This window comes from Aedes aegypti, chromosome 2 (genome assembly GCF_002204515.2).
Source record: "Aedes aegypti strain LVP_AGWG chromosome 2, AaegL5.0 Primary Assembly, whole genome shotgun sequence".
NCBI classification, from domain to species: Eukaryota; Metazoa; Arthropoda; class Insecta; order Diptera; family Culicidae; genus Aedes; species Aedes aegypti.
This window is the reverse complement of record NC_035108.1, coordinates 416,650,691-416,656,606: the sequence shown is the minus strand read 5'-3', so window position 1 is coordinate 416,656,606 and position 5,916 is coordinate 416,650,691. Positions and strand designations below refer to the sequence as shown.

At 34.2% G+C, this 5,916-nt stretch overlaps 1 long non-coding RNA gene across 1 annotated transcript; it reads right to left on the bottom strand.

Annotated features, from left to right (window-relative positions):
- Nucleotides 1-3,791: 3,791 nt before the first annotated feature.
- Nucleotides 3,792-4,444, bottom strand: LOC110677018. Its single transcript, XR_002500899.1, has 2 exons — nt 4,307-4,444; nt 3,792-4,136 (listed from the first exon to the last, which is right to left on the bottom strand). It is a non-coding gene; the product is annotated as an uncharacterized LOC110677018 (long non-coding RNA).
- Between the last annotated feature and the right edge of the window lie 1,472 nt (nt 4,445-5,916).

Here is a 5,916-nt window from a genome sequence, read left to right as displayed (position 1 = left end):
ATTAGGATCACACTACACAACTAGTTTAAAATTCTTCATTGAACTTGCTCACTACCGTCACCTATTGTCAAAATTACGAGCTAAACTGTTTGCCCTTCGGATTAGCTTGACCTTCAAACAACTTTGCCAAAAAATTGAACATTCTTTCTTATCAAAACTATGAGATAGAACTTGTATGAAGTAAAAAATATATAAATCAATCTGTTTTCCGGATGCCCTTGACTTTCTGAACAACTTTGCCGAAGACTTGAATTTTCTATCTCATATGGATAAAAAAAAGTGAAATGCTCAATTTCGCATGCTCACTAGTGCCACATAGCGGCAAAATTGCGTACCAAACTGTTTGCTTTCCAAATGTGCTTGATCTACTGAACAACTTTGCTGAAGACCGCACCATTATAGATCATCAGCATCTGGAAATACAGCATGAATGTACCTGTTTTGAGGTGATGCTAAATTTTTTCAGGGTAATTCAATATTCAGCTGAGTGTCGCAATACTTTTTCAAGCGAGTCCGTATTTATGACGGGTATTGCATGAGCTTATAATGTTTATGCTCACTAGCGCCTCTTTCTGGCAAAATTTTGACTAAGGACAACTAAACAAGCAAAGAACAAATGAACAACTTTGCTGGAGACACTAGTCTTTTAACATAACTCAAACTTGAGATTTATGAGTTTGCCAATACTTGAAATTCATCAGCACCTCGTAATAAAAGTTTAATTAGTTAAAAAAGAGATGATTTTCACCGTCTTCAGCTAAAGGCTGCACATACTGAATATAACTTACATTAGACAACGGACACACGGAACAACCAGTGAACCAGCGAAGAAGTTGTTTGGTTGACGAAAAATTTCCTTCGACTGGGGCGGAATTCGAACCCACACTCCGTAGCACAATACGTCTAAGCAACTGACGCCGCTCACCAAACAATTACTTAGCCCATAAGCATACATGCAGCGTATAGCCCTTGATTCAATGAGCAATTTCGCTGAAGTCATTAGTCTTCCAAACCTTCAGTATCTCATAACTGAGCTCCATACAGTAACATTTTATGTGCTAGCGTCATCATATGGTGAAATTTCCAACTGAACACTATATACTCTATAGGCTCTGCCAATGTTGCAAATCTTCACCGAAGAAAGTATAACTTTATATATATAACTATTTCTGAGATATACGTGTTCGAAGTTGCGGATTTCTGCCATTTTTGGACCTCTTTTCACAATAATCAACCATTCGGCATTTTTTGGAAATTTGATTTAGTGTTACAAAAAAAAAGACTATGGGTCTGTCTCATTTGGGGAATTAAATTGAAATCGAACTTAAATTTGACAGTTCGAAAATTATTTCCCCTCCAATTTATCAATGAACTGTCAAATTTAATTTTTCCTTGGTCCAATTCACTAACGTTGTCGGATTGTCGGTGTTTAGCTTACAGGTAGAAGTTAAAGCATGAAACATTATTAATAACAAATTATTACAATATGAGCAGTAATTTCATAAGTTATTATCAATAATACTGATGTATTGTTGTTTATGGATGGATTTTATCGCAAAGGCTTCAGTTAATTCCTCTAGAATATTATTGCTGAAACTTTCATCTCAGGGTACCGTGATGAATCAAAACCCGGACGGTACCAATATCCGGACACTCTGATAAAAATCACTGATTAACATGTGAACTGTAATACTAATGTCGTGGTAATTATTCACATCTGTAATTTGTATCTTCACTATCACTTTACTACAAATTTCCATCTAGTTAACATTGATTTGAAATTGATATAAATAAAAATAAAATTAGAGCCGAGTCTGACACATATTTTCGTAGTACAAATTTTGTGGCTCAAGCGTATACCAAAAGTTGAAGTGCTATATTCAGTACGCGGGATTTAATTTAACCACATTGTGCATGATAAGTTGTGAACAAAAGTTTGAGAAAAATATAAATATGGAGTTTGAACCCGATGAAGTGGCGAAAAATTATATAAAACAAAGTTTTTCATGTGGATAACGAGTGTCCGGATAAATGAACCAAGGATTTGAAATCCGGACGTATGGCATTAGACTTGAGTTTTACTTGATTCAACAGTCATTCGTTAAGCGAAATATTGAAAAGACTTTATTTAATATTAGAAAAAATGTGCGTTTTTGCTTTAATATGGATTATTTCAGGAAAAAGACTGTAGCCTGAGCCCACCCACAACCGAAACTGTAAGTAGTCGAGTCACGAGATCTTCCTCACAATTTGTGCTTGAATGCAAAGCGAATGGCTTTTATGCATCAATATGTTAAGTAAATGAGGCTTTTGCTTCATTAGAATGCATTTTGTTTAATTATCTTTCAATTTAAACAGCTACAACGTGAATGTCCGGTTATTGATTCAAAAGTGTCCGGGTTTTTGATACAGTTGTCCGGATTTAAGAACAAGACATGCCTAGTTGATTTCATTATTTTCAGGTTATATTCTATATTTTAACGAGAATATTACTCGTTTTCATCAAAATTAAAGTGAAAACCATTCGTGACATGATAGCACATTGATCAAATCGAAGAGAAATACATTTAAAATAGTAATTGAATATTTATCACCGCTTAAGCGTCCGGGTATTGATGCATCACGGTATTTTGCCAAATATTTAAAATAACTAACCCATAGCACGTATTATTTACAAGAGACGTTGAGTTTAACGTTAATAGTCAAATATTTTTAGATGAGTACCTAGTTAAACGTTTTGGCATCTTTAATAAATGTTTTTTCACCATCACATAGTAATTTGATGCCTTAAATACTCAAATCTATGACTGGATAGATGAATTTTGTTGTGAATTCAATAACAAAATTTAATAACTTCCAAATATTTAATACATCAAGTACAGTGGTTACACTATTATGCGTCATTTCCATTTGAATTGAATGCGTAACTACTTGTCTATCACGCTTTGTATTGGAAACCCGTTTTTGTCAGACTAATGAAAGATTACAAAAAAAAAAAAAAACAAACAAAAAATAGTACAAAACTCTTTTTAAATATTTCTTAGAAATTTTAACAATCTTTTCGATAACGAATAGACTTCGATAAGATTTTAGCCAAAAATGTATTTAAGAATACCTTCAGTAATTACCCCAGAGAGTTTTTCCAGTAATTATTTTCGGAATGTCTCTAGTTAATTGTCAGGGATTTTTTTCAAATGAAAAATTTCTGAAAAAAATCTAAGATTAAATAAAAAAATAAATTCAATTGGATTAAACGAAACTTCTGTACCTTTAAACTTTTGAAGGATCTAAAATCTAAATAAAACGAAAAGATAATTATTGCTAAAAATAATCAATCAAATTAAATCAGACATCCCTGAAGAAATTGTGTATAAAGAAGGAATTACTAGAATAATTTTGGTTTTATTTGTTAACTCAATATTTTACGGATTCCAATGAAATCTCAGTAGCTGAACATAGTTTGGTGATGTAAATTAATAATCTAGAATAAACCTTTCTGGAGCTCCTGTACAAAGTGAGGAAATCTATCGAACAATAGTTGAAAGAAAACCTAGATTATAATTAGAAAATTTCTGTAGTAAGGAGGAGTTCCTGATGGTTTTCTATAAGAAACCTCTGAAGAAATCACTAGAGTTATTGAAGTATTAAATTGAGAAATCCGTAAAGAAATACTTGAAGAACCTGTGGAATAGTGACGTAAGAATATCTGTAGGCATCTATGGAGAATTATACACGAGGATAATTTCTCGAGGAAAAAAGAAATTAGCATTTTGATGACTTTAGAGTACTTCTTAGAGGCCTTAATAAAGACCAAGTCTTTTCAGAGACCTGCTACCAGCCTGCATTTTGTTGGTACGGTAAAGCATGACCAGTTTCAACCGCATCGAGGTCGTACAAGCTCGTCGTCATCCTCAAGTTGTGCAATATCATTTTCGCCACTAATTTCTCAAAATCATCCGATAATCCCAGCTGGGTAGATCAGTCAATGTTTCTATCCATTTTGAGTTATGTTTACAGCTTATCTCCTAAGGTATTGTCATTTGTCGTTGGCCGGAAACTCCTTCAAGGGAACCACTCTAGCCGGCTTGTCCTCATGTTTACACAAGCTGATTACAAACTGCAGCCAAAAGTTAAGCCTACGGGAAAAAATAAATTGATTTAGCATAAATCTTCCTCTTTATAATACTATCTGGTAAAAAGAATGTTGCATTTCATCCAGCAATCTGTTATTCACTTGCCTGCCGTCACTGAGTGGAAAAAATGGCAAAATAGTTCTGGCCGAACATTTTTCTGTCGTTTTACTCACTTGTGTTGATTTTCGAACTGGTTTTATTCTGTTTAGGCAGCCGGAAGATCCTCCCGATGGCTGTCGCGTAAATTACCTCAGTGGAATCAAAACTGTATAAACAACGATTAGGATCGAGAGAATAATCACCAATCTGTCAAAAATAAGTCTACTCTGGAGTAGACTTATTTTTGACAGATCGAAATCGGAGGGGAAATAATTTTCGAACTGTCAGATTTAAGTTCGATTTCAATTTAATTCCCCAAATGGGACAGACCCTATATCAAATTTACAAAAAATGCCGAAAAATTGAAAATCCTTTCAAATTACACGAAGTTATCGCGATTTAAATTTGGGATCAAGGCACAGACAACGTACTATGCTCAAGAAAATCACCCTATTTTTTTTTCGAGACAGAAAACAGACACTCAAATCTGCAAGCATATGAAGTGGGCTTTCTATCGTCAATGAATTTGGTTTATATTCAAACGAGCTAAGCGATTGTTTGAGATTATTCAAAAAATATTTTAGTGAAGATCTGTTCATAATAATAATGTTGATAATGTTCATTGAAAACATTGTGGATAGGATTCAGATAAACCCCGAAGTATTGATTAAAGGTAGTCTTCCTGAAAAATTCTACAAAAATTTCAAAATCATTTGGCTAAACCCCTAGATGCATGTTAAAAAAATCATATAGTTTTCACAAACATAGGACAAACAGGAATTTATTATCAGTATGGATTTTTTTTAAATCGAATCAACAAGAAATATTTGCAATAAAAGCGTCATCCAAGCGTTGCGTTAAATTTCACTTTGGATATTTGAAATAGCTTGCTAGAATTATTAGGAAGAAACAGCAAAGTCATCATCATCAATCAGTCAGGGAGTCATCGTGAACCTTTTTCCCAAAATGCTAAATTATTTACGTTGAAATAATATGCTAGTATCTTAAATGCAAAAATGATCAAATGACAAACAAAGTTATCAGAAAATAACTGTGAACGTTGTCATAGTTGAAACGTAACGCCAGAAATAAGAAGAATATTGCACTTATAAAGATGTACTATAGTACTAGTTTCTGCATATCAAAATCAATCTATAAGAGCACCCTTGCTAAGATTTAAGTATTTTGCTCTAGTTTAGACTCAAACGCCATATAAAATATTACCGCACTTTGTCTCTCGTCAATGACTACGTTACCCCCACGTGCTTGGATCCAATTGCGCAAATTCCACCACCTCAAGTACAACAGGTTGTTTTGAATCTGGCTAGAACCCTACTGCGTGTTTCAGTGTCGGCCAGCTCAGCTAAGTCGTCGTGACTCACCCCGTATGGAATTTGATCCAAAGTCTAGCGCCGTCAAATCAACACATGCCCTAGAGTTGAACCGTCTGGCTAGTGTCCTCAGCTGGAGTCGACGAAAAGCACGGGGCTCATTCTATGGATGGCGAGTTGCTGAACAACGTGCATTAAGGTGGCCTATTTTTACATGGAAACAATCGATTTGTAAAATCTCAAGTTACACACCCCCCAAATTTATTCATTTGTAGTTTCTTGGGGACCAAATTTACAGATTTGGTGAGTATATGTTAAGATTTTTGTTGTTAGATCATTATAGGCCACCCTAT